This window comes from Anser cygnoides, chromosome 1, assembly GCF_040182565.1.
Source record: "Anser cygnoides isolate HZ-2024a breed goose chromosome 1, Taihu_goose_T2T_genome, whole genome shotgun sequence".
Taxonomy (NCBI): Eukaryota; Metazoa; Chordata; class Aves; order Anseriformes; family Anatidae; genus Anser; species Anser cygnoides.
The window spans coordinates 63,333,087-63,351,690 of NC_089873.1; the positions used below are offsets into that span (position 1 = coordinate 63,333,087).

The 18,604-nt window shown below is 41.2% G+C and overlaps 1 long non-coding RNA gene across 1 annotated transcript in view; it reads left to right on the plus strand.

Annotated features, from left to right (window-relative positions):
- The first annotated feature begins 6,944 nt into the window (after positions 1–6,944).
- The window catches only part of LOC106030981 (uncharacterized), a 31,982-nt gene continuing 20,322 nt past the window's right edge, over positions 6,945–18,604 (plus strand). The window contains exon 1 of the long non-coding RNA XR_010831967.1: positions 6,945–7,070. This is a non-coding gene — a long non-coding RNA (uncharacterized lncRNA). The remainder of the gene's footprint in view (positions 7,071–18,604) is intronic.

Consider the following 18,604-nt stretch of genomic DNA (forward strand, 5'->3'; position numbering starts at 1 on the left):
TTCTGCTGCTGCTGCTAAAGGGTACCAGAATATTCAAACAAATATGTACTAATGTAGTTACAGCAGAGAGAGAGGGCCTCTGACTGTTGCTAGACATGAATAATGTGCAGAATGAGAGCATGGATGTCCCTGCTCCTAGACATTTACAGCCTACCCAGGCAAATCAAATCACATGAAGAAAGAAGTGTGCTAGTCACCATCTCCAGAGAGCAGACAGAGCAGAATAAAAATAAAGGGATTTGCCAAAAACAGAGACGGGAAATGGAGGAAGAGCCTGGGACTTGGTTTGGTTTCCCAAGGAGCAGCCCAGCTCCCTTCCTTGCTCTGGCTTTCTGTCCTGCTTCCCTTTGCAGTATTGTTTGAGTATATCCAGTCATAGCATCATACCTCCCGGGGAGGAGCTGCTTATGTGCAGACAGAAGAACCATGTAAGTTATTTCTGGATGAACAGATAATTGGATTCCGAAGTGAATAAAGTTTTTGTTGTTGTTGTTGTTTTTTGTTTATTTTTAATTTATTTATTTTATTTAGCCTCATCCCCACCCCCCCCTTCAGTCTCTCTATCTTATTCTGTCTTTCTGTTTATTTTTTCAGGTCTGCCTTTCATATCCTTGTATTTGATAATGTTGTCCAGGGGTAAGTGTTTCTTCTTTGCACAACACCTGCTGCTTTTTTTTTGGGAAATGAGTGGAAGATAAAAATGTAGCAAGGCAGAAACACGAGGCAACCAAGCCCCAAGGATTATAGCCAAGCTCCCAAACAGGGCTCAGGCACTTGCACACCTTGCACCTTCCCAGCTTTGCTCTGCAGCTTTCAAAGTACATTTGCCAATTACAATTTGCCACTCTTTGTCTCCTGTGAAGTTATCAGGTGAAATCTGTCACCAACTAGCTGAACTCTGGTTACCCTGCAAAAGTGCTTGCAGAGTGTTGGTGCCAATTCTTTTTTCTACAGTGATAAGTGATTCCTTGTGATACAGTCTGCCTGAGCTGTAATTTTGCTCTTGCCAGAATAACTTGACACTGCTAGTAGCTGGAAACAAAACTTACATGTTTACGTTTGTATGCCTCCTCTCAGTGTTTGCTGCTGTTTGTTGTTCCCCGTGTTCTCACTTGTCTGGCAGTGCTCTGGCCGCTTGATCAGCCTTCCTGCCCTGCACCCCAGAGGCTGCACATTTCCCAGAGGAGAAGTAATCCTGAACAAAGAGATAAGGTGTGGGAGTATGGGCAGTAGTGCCGAGCAATTTATCAACAGCACTATCCCTGCTGGAAACAAGTCATCAGCAATAAGAAAGGGGCATGATAGTCCCTTCTCCAGAGCAGCCGGATAGCCCCGTGCTGAATGCTAATGGCTTCATGAAGGTCTCCTTGTCCTCCGTGTTTGCTCTGAAGCACAAGAAGAAAGCTGCTTCCACAGAGTAGCACTTTCAGCAAGGCCCATAGAGGTGTTTTTACATCCCCACTAAGGGTCTACAGAACTCCTTCGGCATTTTGGAGCTATTGAGGAGTTTCCACCAAAAGAACTCCAGCCTAAAAAATGCCTTCATGTACCAGCAGCCAGCTGTTTCAGTCTCACTGCATTGTGCAGTCATAGGCTCACTCTAGCTGTGGCCAAACACCTCTTTGCTGTTGCAGTACCGAGGACCACAGCACATGTGTTTGTGAACTACATCTCTGAGCCTGCATTTGAATCACAGCTGTCCAGGTTTCTGTTTTAGTCATAAAAGAAACAGAGAGTTTAGTTAAGATATTTTTCTTGCAAAGGGTGTGGGGGTGGAAGAACCTGCTCCTATCCTCTTGCCAGAAGTGCATTTCTGCAGAATTGTGCTGTTGATAAATTGTCACTACTGGTCTTCTAATCCATGCTATTCCTCTCCCATAAATCCCACACACATATGTCAGAGTGTCCCACTCCATTGCAGTGTGGGGCCTAGAGACCTTTCCTGTAAGGTCTGAGTCCTATGCTTTTGTGGATACATTGGCTTTACATTCCATAACACTTGATACTAAAAGTTTTTCCCTTGATTCCCCAAATCTCTAATTGACTGGACTTGAGCTGTCTCAGAGACATGTACTGCTTCAATGGCCAAAAACCACCTTATTGACTACAAGCCAGAACAGCAACGTATATATATATATATATATATATATATATACACACATTTTGTTTTTCAGATAGAGAGAGAGGTGTGGGACTGCAATGCTTCAAACCCTATTATCTGTGGCCCAAGAGCTAAAAACAGTCTCAAACATTTGGATGAAAATTTGCAGCTCATCTTGCAACTGTTTCTTCTTTAGCAGTAAGAAAAACAGTCACTTTTAACAGGGCTTATCTATCTAAATTTTTCTCTGTCTGTAACAGGGAAGAAGCTAAAAAACCTCAGTGGGCTCACAGATTTAGACTAGCTACCAGATTTACAGTCCTGAGAAATGTTCTCATAACCAAGTGATGTATCACTCAAATATGTAAATAAGTTTTCCGTGGGGAGCTCTCAGTCTCTGCCTCAGAGGAAGAGTTTTGCTTAAATAAGCACAGAACAGCTCTGTTGTTGCAACTTTATGGAGCTTATCCCTTCAGGCTGCTAGTCCCAGAAACTGTGCAAGTCCTGGCCAGGCTCTCTGACAATCTAGCAGATGTGTTCAGCTGCAGACACTACCTTTCTTGCTCTGCCAGCACTCCTCTCCCTGCTCTGTCAGAGGCTGCTGCTGCTGTGCTTTACAAGTAATGTAAAGTATTTTCCTTTTTTTTTTTTTTTCCCCCCCACAGGAGGGCATAGGACATCTGGGCTGTGCACAGTGAGAGACATTCTCAAAGAAAGTTTTCATGGGACTAAATTATAATAATTCAGCCTTTGGTTTGCTTTGAAGTTGTGCAGTCACACTATAGCAGTTGTGGTTCATTTTCTTACCGAAAATACAATGTGAGTTGTCCCTTAAAATGACAATTCTTGCATGATCCCCTTTCCTGACAGAGAACAGTGGCATTGTTTTGTCATTATGTATGATAGAATTCCCACTTCTCCCTTTGTCTTTAAAACAGGGAGATTTGGAGACCTCCTGTGCCAGCATCAAGAAATAGATTCAAATGTAGAATTCAAAATTTCACATAAATTGTTTTCAGAAGATTTTAGAGGCAGATTCAGCTCAAGAGATGCAGAGAAAACAGGAAGGAAAAGCTACTCGTGCATGGAAGAAAAGGGAGGAGAAGGCATACAAAGCAGCAGAGGAGATAGAAGCCAATGAGATGGAACAGAAACTGAATCAAACCTGGATTTAAGAAAAAAATTACATCTCTTTATTTTAGTGTACAAAAGTACCAAATCCCAAAATAGGACACTTTAATGACAATGATCACATTATTATGAAACTTGTCTTTGGGGCAAAAGGGATGAATATGTTCAGTGGCATTATTCCAGCCTTGTACTTGAGATAGCTTTTCTTCTACTCCCATTTCAAGCAAGTGCTATTACAAGCCACATTTAGGCACAAACAAAGCAACTAAGAAAACAGAAATAGGCATTATTTCAGGCCATGAAAACAGAACAAGATGCAGATGGCCTTCTTCAAAATCTGGCTTTCTTTCAATGCATGTCAGCACAGCTATATATCTTTCTGAGCTACTGTGACAAGAACTGAGAATAGATGGATGGCTGTTTTACTGCAGGTTTTGATAGCAGTTTTGAGAGATTAGGGCTGTTTTGGAAAGACAAGTTTCAGAGTCTGCTTTCTGAAGGTGCTTGAGATTAGCAAGTATCTTTAGCAACTCTGATATCTCCTTCAGAGACGATTGAAGGTTGAAGGAAAATCAGTCATGAAAGAGAATTTAACTAAGTTTCTTATCCCCTCATGTTTGTTTAGGGAGGGCATTTTCAGAGGACTGGCAGAGCCAACTTCATAGGATGCATTTCAACAATGAGAAAGGGCTGTGATCAAAGGGAATTAATATACTCTTAAACGTGAAACATCTACACTGACATAGCATGTGGCCTCTTGCATTGGCTGGAAAGAAATGGAATCAGCAGCCAACAAAGCAGGCAATTTTTCTTTGATTGTTCTTATACTTTTTTTTTTTTTCATTGAACCTTGTGTGGTTCTTGTTGGGTTGCTGGTGTGCTAGGTTAACCTTCTACTCTCAGTCATTAGTCTCCTTGTCTCGATGGCAGTCACTTCCTTCAGCCAATGTGGTAAATTTTGTGGGGGTGATTTCACAGAAGAATTATGATGAATGCTGCTAGTATTAATCACTGTCTTCCTGAATTAAGGCACTTGAAGTAAAGCACTGTCTGGTGAAAGGAGAACCATCATATCTGTGTGATAAACTGCTAGTGCTCTATTAATGCCCAGAGAGAGGAGCTGCTTAGTTCTGTAATGACTGGAGTCTCTTATTTCATTTAAGAATATATTTCTCTTCCTTCTGACATTCATGTCTGCTTATTCATATTAGTATACTAAGTAAAATTATGCTTTCTGTCATATTTGCATTACATCCACTGAATACAGTGGTAAACGAGGGTGTCAGACTATAAAATATGTGTTCCTTAAACACTGCTGAGAAGGGAAATATTAATGTGTCCATCAGCAGTTTTTCTTTTTCACTTGTGCTATTCATGAGTGATACAGCAACTTCCCCTGGCCTCACTCTTCAGATAATTAAATTGTGCTGTAACTCCTTATGGTGGGTGACTACAGAACTGTACTTCTGGGAAATCAATTGGTAGGGAGAGGCACCATCTTTTACTAGAAAAAAAAAAAAAAAAAAAAAGTGCTATCGGGTTCCTCTAGATGACTCTGTGCTTGAAAATATTCTATATCCAGCCTAGTAATGGATGTGAGCTCTGTTCTAAGTCTTACTTTCTCTGGCTGTCACACCTACAACAACACTATTATAAAGCACACAGAAAATTGTACTTTCCTTCCTGGATTTCCATAGGCCAGAAGAATGACAATTCTATGTCCCATAAGATGTTGGGAGGGAAGAATCAATGCCTTTTGTATCAATGGGCAATGATTTTTCTCCAGCTGGTGCCTGGCATTTTCTTCTGATCACTCCAGTTCTCACTTGGTTCTGGATACTGCCCCCACACAACCCACCATCAGGCCAACAGCTTCTGCTCTATTTAGACCAACAACTCAGACACACATTTCATAGCCATCAGCTTCTGGTATCAGTTTTATAGACATGTAAAATAGCTTTCCTTCCCCCAGCAACCATATGCTGAATTGCCAGATTATACAGATGCTTTTTTGTTTGTTTGTTTTAATTTGCAAAGTCTCATTAAATTGAGAATTAATTGTGAGTTTTGAGTTAAATCACTTCTCTGGCTGAATCAATGGTACACTGCTAAATAAACCCTTTTCTGGGATTTGGACAAGTTGTTTTAAGACCTGGCTAATGCTAGTTGTGAAGCTGTAGATCCTTGACCCAACATTCCCTCTTCAGCTACGTGGAGCTAAATACCTAAATGCAATTTCAGAGAAACCATTGTGCTTAACATCTGTACCTATGTAATCAACCTTACATGTTGAAAAGAAACAGAAGTCAGGAGAGAAAATGGTGGCCACCAAAAGAAAACAGGTTGTCTGAGGTCAAGCAGAGGGTTGGAGCCAGGGCAGAGCTGTTCCAGCCCAGCTCAGGTCTTGTGCCCCAGATGTTGCTCATGAGCTGCCTCACTCCTTCATATTTTCAGACACCAATTTATTATGGCTTCACAAGTTGGTTTCCTGTGCTTCTGTGGGACAAGGATATTGGTAAACAAGAATACAGGACCGTGTGATTTTCTCACTATAAACTAGAAGAATAGAGTTTGTGCTTGGACTTATATTTATTCATGACAATTTTGCCAGTATGACGTAACATATTAAATGTAAGTATTTATACTAATGCACTTTCATAGTCCCACTTGGGCCATGAAGATGAAGAATGTTTAGCAAATCTGTTAGCTACTTATGGCTGCTATTTTTCTGTCAGGGTTTTAGTAGTGATTTGTAATGTTCATTTAAATAACAACAACTTCCCATCTAAGACAGGCTGGCATCCTGACTTCAACGACCTCCTGTTCACAGAGAAATCAGTTGGGTTATATAGTCTTTGCTATATATGCACTTAACCTAAATACACTTACAATGTTGGAAGAGAATTGTGACACAGCTTAAAATGTTTTGGGCCCGTGTTATACAAGCTGTTTCAGCAACCATATCACATACGTATGCCTTCCTAATGTTTTGGTCAGTATGCTTATAGCTACTCCAGATCTTTTTTTAGCAAAAAAATCATAAAAAAAAATCACACCTGTAAGTACAAAATTACCTAAACTAATAACTGTAAGAAACAGGTTTCACATTCAGTTTTATGCTTTTTTTTTTCCATTTGTATTTTCAGAAGAAAAAGTAGGTAGCATCTATGAACAACCCATTGTTTTGCTAACTTTGTCTTCATCCCAAATTGAGAAGCGTTTCAACCAATTGGCCACCATAGTTCTATGTTTGGAGTTAATACATCCAGTTAGGGCAGAGTCATAGCCTTAATCAAGAGTGTCTCCTGATAGAGTCTTCTCTTTTCAGGTTGCAAGATTTCAAAAATTAAAATGTATTCATGCCTGAGTACTCCTTGGATGCCATTTTGTGGTAGCTTTATAAAAAGCATGACTCAGAGCATATAATTAATCCCTAAAGCATTTCATACTTTTTCAAGTTATTCAACAAATGAGACTTCGCAATAATGGTGAAATAATTTTATTTCCAAAATGTAAGACTGAGTTCAGCTCTAACAATTCTTCTGGGTGTATAGAAATTTATTTATTTCTTTGATCAGGAAAGAACACAATAAAGATGGATATATTCCACTTTAAAACAAGGAAAGAATTATGAGATATAAGAATATGTATATATATATAGTTTATTATACACTTCTATAGTTAATTTTATTTGTGATTTGTTAAACAGGGAGAAGAGCTGAAGATCTTACTGAAGAACTTACCAAAGATCTTAAACTGAACATTAATGATTTCTTAATGGACAAAGACTGTTGAAGCTCTGGGACAGTGGTCACAATATTACCTACCCTGCTAGAAAGTAAGTAGCCATATTGCTTTCAAAGTCTTGTTCACTGAACATAAGAATGACAGTACAGCACCAGAATAAAGATTAATCTAGGTAATTTGCTGTCTGGGATAGTAGCAGATGCTTAGAGATGAGCACGAGCTTATGGTTTCATAATACATAGAGCCAAGATAACAGCTAGGTACTGCCAAGAGAGAAAGGTCCTGCTCTTTCAGCTTCTGCACCCCCAGCTCCTGGATTCATAAACTTGCCTGTGCAGTTCTGATGCTTGTCCAGTCACACAACACACCAATTCACTCCAAATGACTGACTGAAAGGGTAGAGAATGCACTTAAAAACAGAAGGAAAAAAAAAAAGTGCATTTGTATTTGGTGTGTTGAGCTGGCTAGCCCTATGATCAGTCAGGTACCAGAGCCAGACTGAGGTGTCAGGCATCTGGGGTCAGCTAATGTGAGAGGAAAGAGAAAGGAAGGCTGGATAGGAGGAGGAATTGAAGTAAATCTCTTTCCTGAATGGAAATAGCTAATTTAGAATTTATAATCTATACTACATATATCTTTTTTTTCTTTACCTAAGTGCATTACTTACAATGTATTGCATTTGATTTTCAATTTTTTTTTTCATTGGCCATTTTATTATTTGGTCACTCAATGTCATGCAGTCTTTCTGTGGCAGTTCACTGTAGCTGTCACTGTAGGCAGCATAAGGTCTTAGTATTCAGAACCTAGGAGGACCATGACAGTAACTGCTTTCCATCGTCAAAACTGACCATATAGTTGAATGCTCTCTTTCCTACTTTTTAAGCAGTCATCAGTCTTTGAGAGAAACTTTCTTTCCAGCCTGAGAGGTCTGAAGGGCTTTTGATAAGGAGAGCTGTTTCCACCTTTTCTGGAAGATGGCAGATTGACCACTTGGGCATTGATTCTGTCCATATGATGGATGACTTGTCTGAGCAAAAGTCATGTTAATACACTTATTTACTATTCATTCACTTCTTTGTTTCTCTCACTGTCCCTTACAACAGCTGGGATTTTTTTTCTATGAGTTTCATGCAGGGACAGGGAGCCTTTGTTAAAGATTGGTGCCATACTGCCACCTTCTACTCCTCAAGCACTTTGTTGGTGCTATGCTATAGATCACACCTCATGGCAGTTCCATAGCTGAGATGCTTTAAGCTCTTGAATAAATATCATCTGTTCCTGGTAATTTTTCATTGTTCAGTTTCTCAATTTGTTCCAAGCCATCTAATATTGATTCTTTAAGTTGAGGCCATTCTTTCTGGTGAAAAATGTCTCCATTGTAGGAAATTCATGGACACTTTTAGGGCCATTACATACTTCTGAAAATCTTTGAGGTTCTTTTATAGCTTAGTGATATGTCCAAATATAAACATTTAAAAAATAGTCATTATGGTAGGCAAAAAACTCCTCTAAACTGGCAGCAGATAATTGCATGTATGCACATATGTGCAGGATGAATATCTAAACATCCTGGCTGCAGGAATATCGTGGAAATAGGGGAGATTTATAGCTTGAGAATTGGGACCACCTGAACCTGACAAGGTTCAACAAGTCAGAATGAAAGTTGCTGCGCCTGGGCTGGGGCAATCCCAGACGTGAGTACAGACTGGGATTAAAACTCATTGAGAGAAGCCCTGCTGAGAAGGACCTGCGGGTTCTTATGGATGAAAAGCTTGACATGAGCCAGCAGTGCGTACCTGCAGCCCAGAAGGCCAACTGCATCCTGGGCTGCATCAAAAGAGCGGCCAGCAGGGTGAGGGAGGTGATTGTCCCCCTCTGCTCTGTTCTTCCAAGGCCCCACCTGCAGTGCTGTGTGCAGGCCCAGGGCCCCCAGCACAAGAAGGATGTGGACCTGTTAGAATGGGTCCAGAGGAGGGCCACGAAGATGATCAAGGGGCTGGAGCACCTCTCCTACAAAGAAAGGCTGAGATAGCTGGGGCTGTTCAGCCTAAAGAAGAGAAGGCTCTGGGGTGACCTCATTACATCTTTTCAGTACTTAAAGGGAACTTATAAAAAAGATGGAGAGTGACACTTTGCTTAATCAAATAATGACAGAACAAGGGGGAATGGATTTAAACTAAAAGAAGGGATATTTAGATTAGAGGTTAGGAGGAAATTCTTCACTCAGAGGGTAGTGAGGCACTGGACGTTTACCGAGAGAGGTTGTGGATGCCCCACCTAGAGGTGTTAAAGACCAGGTTGGATGGAGCTTTGGGCAACCTGATCTAGTGGGTGGCATCCCTGTCTATGGCAGGGGGGTTGGAACTAGGTGATCTTTAAGGTCCCTTCTAACCTGAGCCATTCTACGATTCTATAATTCTGTGATATAGAGAAAAATGAAAAGAAATGCCCAGGAACCTTAGCATAGATAACACTGGAGACTGACAATGGCAAGCAGCTGCTCAGCAGGCCTGACTTGCTGCCTGACCTTCCCAGACAAAGAAGACCTCCCACCTGAGCAGGGAAACTAAGACCTAGGGAAGATGATACAGGTGGGTCAGCAAACAAGTATGTAAAATAATAAAGTAGGGCAAAAACATGTTGGTTCTTAAATAGACCCCAGTGTCTAAATCCAAGAGTTGTTGTTTACTCTGTCTCATGAGTCAGATCCACTACATTTTTCTATTTATTTATTTTTCTTTTATTTTCATTACAACAGACAACAGTAAGTTGAGGCTTCTTTTTTTCCTTTATGTTCAGTCTTGAAGTGCACTTTCAATGTTTTGAAATATTGCTTTTAAATTAGAAATACAAGAAACCTATTATTTTGAGAAAGGCTGTATATTCCCCTATTTACCTGATTCCCATAACTGGATAATAAATGAAAACCTTCATTAACACATATCTTGCCCTAAAATTTGAAGAACTGTCAGTACTGGACAATGAATAAAACTGTAAATGTAATCAGAGCTGGTGCTGCAACTATTTAAGCTGAAAATGATTTTCTAGGGTAGGAGTACATCTAATTGAGCTGTATTTTAAATTCAGTATGTTTTATTCTGTTCCATTAAATCACAATTTGTAAGCCAAACTTATATTTATTCTACTGCAAAATTAATCTTTAGAAAACCAGTAAAATTTTTTCCAGACCAGAACTATATAACAGACAACAGATTGAAGTTTAATATACTGACTTGTTGGTTTGTGTTTTTGTTTGTTTTTTAACTAACATTTCATTTTGTGGAATGGTTATAAAGCATAATTCATGGTCTTTTTCCTATTAAAAAAAAAAAAAAGGCATTTCTGAAAATTGGGACCATCAATGCTTATTTAGGTACACAACTAGGCTACATGACATTCAAAAGTGATGAACATTTTCAGCTTTTTTGCTGTCACTCAAGGTCTATTTCTTGTACTAGAACAGACGGGCAGTCTCTTGTTTTACTCTGTCATATTTTTGAGTCTCCTGTCCTGAAAGCAGGACAGGAGCTATTTCATTACACCTGAGTTGGGTGCTGGCAGTGGTCAGTCCTTAACCCTGCTATCCAGCACATCAGTGAAGGTAGGTTCCATTCCCTAGCCACCTCACTTCAATGCAACGAGTCTCATACCCCAGAAGCCTTCACTTTGAATTCAGTTCCTGGGGCTGACTGATAGGCATCTGACTTTCTTGTGGGCACACAGAGCTATAGGCAGATTCAGAACATCAGCTATTTGTTCTGATAAAGCTAATCTGGAATGTCAATTTGATTTGTTAGTTAATTACCAGCATTCTGCTTTTTTTCTTGGAACAATTTTAGTTTTGTTCACACTGACCTGCAGAAACTGCCTACTTACTCATTTATGTCTTCCAGTCAGCAACATAGAATCACAGAATCATAGAATATCCTGAGTTGGAAGGGACCCATAAGGATCATCAAGTCCAACTCCTGGCACCACACAGGTCTGCCCAAAAGTTTAGACCATGTGACTAAGTACACAGTCCAATCTCTTCTTAAATTCAGACAGGCTTGGTGCAGTGACTACTTCACTGGGGAGACTGTTCCAGTTTGCGGCCACCCTTTCGGTGAAGAACCTCTTCCTGATGTCCAGCCTAAACTTCACCTGCCTCAGCTTGACACCATTCCCGCGGGTCCTGTCGCTGGTGATAACAGAGAATAGGTCACCTGCCTCTCCACTACCCCTCACGAGGAAGTTGTAGACTGCGATGATGTCCCCCCTCCGCCTCCTCTTCTCCAGGCTGAACAGGCCAAGTGACCTCAGCCGCTCCTCATATGTCTTCCCCTCTAGGCCCTTCACCATCTTCGTCGCCCTCTTCTGGACACTCTCCAACAGTTTAATGTCCTTTCTGTACTGTGGTGCCCAGAACTGCACACATTACTCGAGGTGAGGCCACACCAGCGTAGAGTAGAGCGGAACAATCACTTCCCTCGACCGACTAGCAATGCCGTGCTTGATGCATCCCAGGATACGGTTGGCCCTCCTGGCTGCCAGGGCACACTGCTGGCTCATATTCAACTTGCTGTCAACCACAACCCTCAGATCCCTCTCTGCGGGGCTGCTCTCCAGCGTCTCGTCGCCCAGTCTGTACGTATAGCCAGGGTTGCCCCGTCCCAGGTGCAGGACCCAGCACTTGCTCTTATTAAACTTCATATGGTTGGTGATCACCCAGCTCTCCAATCTGTCCAGATCTCTCTGCAAGGCCTTTCCACCCTCAGCCGAGTCTACAACTCCTCCAAGTTTGGTGTCGTCAGCAAATTTGCTCAAAACACCTTCTAGTCCTACATCCAAATCATTTATAAAGACATTGAAGAGGACTGGCCCTAAAATGGAGCCTTGAGGGACCCCACTAGTGACCATCTGCCAGCTGGATGTGGACCCATTTACCACAACCCTTTGAGCCCTGCCCGTCAGCCAATTGCTCACCCATCGTATGATATTTTTGTTTAGCTGTATGCTGGACATTTTGTCCAGTAGGATCCTATGGGAAACCGTGTCAAAAGCTTTGCTGAAGTCCAAAAAGATCACGTCAGCTGGTTTCCCTTGATCGACTAGATGGGTGATATAAAAAGAAATCAGATTTGTTAGGCAGGACCTACCCCTCATGAACTCATGTTGGCTGGGACCAATGACTGCATTGTCCGCCAGGTGCGCTTCAATAACTTCAAGGATCATCTTCTCCATAATTTTATCAGGCACTGATGTAAGACTGACGGGCCTGTAATTGCTAGGGTCTTCTTTCTTACCCTTCTTGAAAATTGGCACATTTGCCAGCTTCCAGTCTACTGGGACCTCTCCAGATGCCCAAGATTTTTGAAAAATAATTGAGAGAAGTCCCACAATGACATCAGCCAGCTCTTTAAGCACCCTAGGATGAATCCCATCTGGACCCATGGACTTGTATGGATCCAGGTGGAGCAGCAAATCCCGCACACGTTCAAGGTCGGTTGGGAGTTTGTCCTTCCCACCATCATAGTCCTCCAGCTCAGGGCACCCTGGGTCCCGAAGCCCATTATCAGTGTTTAAGACAGAGGCGAAGAAGGCGTTAAACGTCTCTGCTTTGCCTGTGTCATTGTCTGTGAGGAGACCTTTCCCATCTAGTAGCGGACCTATGTTTTCTTTGGTTCTCCTTTTTCTGTTCACGTATCTAAAAAAAACTTTTTTATTGTCTCCCACAGACACAGCCAGCTTCAACTCTAGTTGGGCTTTGGCCACACAAATTTTCTCCCTACAAACACGAACAGCATCCCTGTATTCCTTCCTTCTCGCCTGACCCTCCTTCCAGCTGCCGTACACTTTCTTTTTTTGCCTAAGCTCCAGTAGAAGTTCCCTGGTCAGCTAGGCTGGCCTTCTGCCCCGCTTGCCTGACTTCCAATATTTTGGAATCGCCTGATCTTGTTCTTTTAGAAGTCAGTGCTTAAAGACTGACCAGCACTGATGGACGCCAATGCCTTCAAAAGCAGTTTCCCAGGGGACCTTGCTGACTAGTTCCCTGAACAGCCTGAAGTCTGCTTTCCCCATATCCAGGGCTGAAGTTTTGGTGACAGTTTTCCTTCTGTCACCATAAATTCTAAAATCAACCACTTCATGGTCACTATGACCGAGACGGCCGCCAATTGCCACGTCTCCCACAAGACCCTCTCTGTTCTCCAGCAACAGATCTAGGAGGGCACCTTTCCTAGTTGGCTCTCTTAGCACCTGCACCAAGAAGTTATCATCTAGGTGCTTTATGAACCTCCTGGACTTGCTCGTGTCAGCCATGTGGTAATCCCAGTTGACATCTGGCAAGTTGAAATCCCCCATTAGGACAAGGGGAGTTGATCTTGAGGCATCTCTTAGTTCTGGAAAGAATAATTCATCTGTGTTGTTGTCCTGCGTTTGCCAGGTCCTCTGTAATAGACTCCCACAACGACATCCCCTTTATTTGTTCGTCCCTTAATCCTTACCCAGAGGCTCTCAACTTTGCCATCGCCAAGTTGAAGTTCCACACAGTCCAGCCCATGCTTCACATACATCACCACCCCACCATGCCGCCTACCCTGCCTGTCCCTCCTGAAGAGCCTGTAACCATCTATTGCAACACACCAGCCACAGGACTCATCCCACCAGGTTTCGCTTATGCCAATGATGTCATAGCTGCGGGACTGGGCCAAGACTTCTAGCTCATCCATTTTATTCCTCATACTTCATGCGTTTGTGTAGAAGCACTTCAAATGCGCCTCCCTACAAGCAGCACCTTGTGTAGCCGACCGAAGGGCCTCACTAACACACAGTCCGTCTGATTCTACGCACCATCCCTTAGGTCATCACTGGCATGCCTGGTTTTATCCCCTCCCCCCTTCGATTCTAGTTTAAAGCCCTATCTATCAGCCCTGCCAACTCCTGAGCAAAAATCCTCACCCCTCTCTGAGAGAGTCGCATCCCATCTGGTGCCAGCAGGCCCGGTGTCGCGTAGACCTTCCCGTGATCAAAAAGCCTGGAATTCTGCCAGTTGCACCAGTCCCGAAGCCACGTGTTAATGTGATGAGTCTGTCAGCATCGATTCCCCCTGTCGGAAGGACGGAGGCAAACACAACCTGTGCCCTTGATCCTTTAAGTAGTCTCCCCAAAACCCTAAAGTCCCTTTTGATCGCTCTCGGACTTCCCATTGCTATGTCGTCATTACCAGCCTGAAAGACCAGTAGCGGGTAGTAATCGGTGGGCCATACCAGGCGCTTGACTTTCTTCGCAAAGTCTCTCACCTGAGCCCCAGGGAGGCAACAGACTTCCCTGTGGGTTGGGTCTCGTCGGCATATTGGGCCCTCTGTCCCTTTCAAAAGGGAGTCCCCCATGACAATAACACTTCTTTCTTTTTTGACAGTTGATGTAGCAATGCGGGGGATAGGTTGCCTTGACTTAGGCATCCTCTCCAAAATAATGAATAGCAGCCAACATCATTGTAAGGGTATTGCAGATATTTTCAAACTTTATAGTAAGCCATATACTGAGATTTTTCAGTGGAATTCAGAAGTTGATAAGAATAACAATACATACCTGGGATTTAAATCCAGGCTAGTGATAACATAGTGATTTTAACTGTGAGAATGCTTGATCATTGAAACAAATTATCTGTTGATTAGAATGGATTCCTTGTAAACTAAAAATGCTCATATCAAGATTGCACAGGCTTTTAGAAGTATGTACTGGCTTCAGTCTCAACAAAATGTTTATAGGAAAGAGTGGTGGTAGGAATCAGATTATTTTATTGCAGGATTTTTTTTTCTTTTGGTCTTAAAACTATTAATTTTATTTCTTAGAATGGAAATGTTTTTCTTCTGAATTATTTACCGGTGTACATTTTTTAGCATCTTTCCTCACATCTTCACGAGCATAGTAAAAGAATAAATAAACAAAATATTTGTACCTTTGAATCCAGAGGGCAGAAAAAATCCCCATTGCTCAAGCCATGCTCAGCCTCCCCCTTTCTTTCACCTCGTATGAATCACTGATGTGCATAGATGTATGTTCCTCTCCTTCTCCCTAAACACGTGCTGAGCTCAAATAGTCCATGTCTCAATGTGTCATAGTTACCTCTGGAGATAACTGTTATATGCCCGAGTGCTCGGGAGAAAGGACTGGGTTTATATGGGATTGGATATATATATTTTTTCTGCCTAGAAGGATGGGTAGGAAGGGTAGAAAATCAAACAAAATTAGTATGAACCCTACAGTGGAAAAAAACTCATCCAGCAGACTGAACGTCTTTGCCATAATAAAAAGATTTTCTTGCCAAAGTCCAAATAAGAGCTCTGGGATTTTTATCATGCTCAGACAGTTTTACCTCTTTGTCATTTATTTGAACCTGTGATTAGTTCAGCAATTCACTTAAGAAAATGCTAGTTTCTGTTCAGTTCCTCGTAAAAGGAGGGTATTCACCTCACACCACCAGCTATCACAATGGGTTAGCACCTTCACCTTTGATCTTTCCAAAACCACTGAACTCTTGCAGTTCTGTTGAAAGCTTTGATTTCACGCAGAAAAGTGACCTTTATAAGGATTTACATGAACATACAGGATACTGCTTCTGTACTTGTTCTTTGATTTTTTTTTTTAATACCATCAAATGTTTCATTTCACACTAATTTTATGTTCATAGTGGTCAACACTTTCCCTTCCAGCCAAAGTTCCTGGAAGGCAGCACACAGTATGGCAAATGCCACCTTAACACTTTAGCTTGGTTCTTGATCAAGTGAAGAGGGTCTAAGTTACCACTGGAATTCTCCAAAGAGCTCTAGTTTCCTTTAACAGCAATAATCAGTGTAATTTGATTGACTCTAATTAAAATTACACCTTAAAACTTTATTGTTTCAAGCAAGTGCTCCTGGTCAGAATGCAAGATTTAATCAATAGTTTCAGTGTTAATAAGATGCAGCCTTCCTTAGCCTTTTGCCCTGGGAGACTAATCAGACGACATGCCACTCTGTGCTTCCAATGGCAATGAATGTTTTTTTCTTATGCTGAATAAAAAGTGAGGAAATTTGTACTCACATTTTCTTGCAGGTAGTTTCCAACAGCCTATTTGTCTAACCAGCTGTTTTCTCAGTTCCCCTCTCGTGGCTTTTGTAGCAAATGTGTTGTTTTGAAGATTAAGATTTTGATGATGGAAAACGGGAAGTCCCTAAGTCATTGTTTTCCCGCAGTCTGCACTGCTGTCTAGGGAGCATAAGATGTGCCTACTTGACAATTTAGTGTAAGGGGTTAGAACGAACCAATTTATTTTCCACTGACAGCTGAAAACTTCTACTTTCTCTCCCTTTCCTGCCTTCCCTGTCTTTGCTTCTGATTGCAAGAGTCACTGCAAACTAGCTAACAGCTGTGCTGTTAATTACTTTATTGGCTATCCCAAACTACCCCAGTAGATAACATTTTTGCTTGATTTCCCACCTCTCTTTATGTTTGCCCTTGTCCCTCAAGTGGGAATCAACAACTTTCCCAATGCAAGAAGTGAATGTTTAAAATAATAAATATATGTTTTTTTAATTGCAAAGGGAGGTTTGAAGTGAAACAAAGTACACTGATGTCAGACATACTTTGGTACTTTCTCTTTTTGATTTACAACCTAAAGGAAGTCATTTCTCTACCTATGACCTCTAAAAAGCACCATAGTCAGAGAGTGAGATCATGGTGATCTGAAATTGTCAGTTGTATACTGATTACTGTCTTCCATCCCTTAGAAAGCCAAATTTTATAGGGCTATATGGCAATAAAGTCAAATATTACAGGCTTGTTATAGGGATGCATTTATGAATTATAGAAAATATACAGTATAAAAGCAGATACAAAGTAAGATTATAGTTTTAAGACTTCATTCACTCAAATAGATCTGATAAAATACAGAATTGTCAGGGCTTGCACTAAACATGCCTACATTGTGTGGTTAGACCAAATACCACACTGATTTTCTCCCCAGTTCTACTACCTATATAAAAAATCTTGTGCCGATGAATCAGTTCATTCCTCTCCGGGAAGGCTGTGGAGCTGGGGGTGGCCACCTTCTGGGTTCCTGGTGGATGCTCTCTAGAAACTGATTACAAAGCAACAAGGACACAATTCTTCAATGCTCTTCCTGCAAGTTCCTCAGAAATACAGGTAGCTTTTCATCCAATTAGTAACCATTATATCTGCACCTGGGGTTGTAGGAGCAGTCTTTGGAGGCAGAAAGGACAGCTACTTAAGTGGGATTTTGCTATGTGTGTTTCTTGCCTGTATTCTACTACAGAGGCTGTCAAACATCTGTGTTAACACAGGTATTAGGTTTTTGCTTGAGATACCAGCCCTTTCCTAAAGCTTTTGTTCTGTTCTCTAGAAGCATGTAATCTTTTAATTTAGACAACAGTTTGCAAAATAAAGCCAAGGAAGATTTAGAGTTAAATTAAATTTAAAAGAGAAGGAGAGAAGTACAATATTCATTAGTAAATAACTGAAACCAATATCTCAGAGTGGCTGCCACCCTCTTCTGGTAAAACTCCTTCCCCCCAAAAAAAGAAAAAGAGTACCAGTGAGGAAACAAAGAGAGCCCCCTGGTATGTCCATGCCCTTCTGAAGTCAAGTTCAAGTTTTCTAGAAAAGATAAAGGGGAAGTGAAATTATGTTTCATGAGTGAGGGTGTTTCTTAAATTTAACTTTAATTGCACTGAGAAGAATGATGATAAAGATTCCAACCTCTTTATTGCTGAAATATACGTATATATATTGTTAAAAGTTTAATAAAACATATGAATAATTTGCCTGGGGGAAGTTCTGCTGTGTCCATTATCAGTGGCTTTTAATAATACATTAGACTCAGATAAACCATCTGTCAATGTTGCTGTAGTACAGTAGATCCCGCCTTGGGGCAGATGAAAAAACTGGTTGATTTACTGAGGTCACTCCCAACCCTTATTTTCTATGATTGCACAAGGAACATGTTTGCTGTGCTCATCACCCAGGTGAAGTACTTGGGGCTCTTCTACATGTCTGAAGCCTTTTTATGTGCCTAATACAATGAGACAGTATGGAGCTGAATGCTCTGCTGGTTGTAGTGGTTGACAAAACTAATGCAATTCTGTCCCCAGCAATTGGCTGAGCCTAGGCTGCAGTGTAGATGGTAAACCTCTGGCAACTTCTTGATAGGCAGGGAAGTTGAGAAGGCAGACATTTCGTGGGACATCCATAGTAGCAATTTCACTGTTCGTTCTGTGGAAAAATGCCATAAATTTGAGGGAATATATCTGCAGTATTGTATACTGCAACACTACCTATTTATTTTTCTGGTATCACAGAATTGCTCAGAGACTTAATTCATATTTTTAATTAACTTTGTGGTAGTTACCAGCAGGTCCAAGAAAATCCATTCGTTTTCTGTTTAAAAACTCTGTAGTTTGTAGAATGTAAAATCACTGGGAAAAAAAATAAATCTTTTAAATAGTTAAAATAGAAGGTAAGTTAGATTTTCATAGGGTATTACATTTTTCTTCTATTTTAAATTTGACTTATTTTTGAGTTCCCTATACACATTGCATACCCATACTAAAAGCTTCTTAAGTGTGTGAAATGCTCTGCCTATAT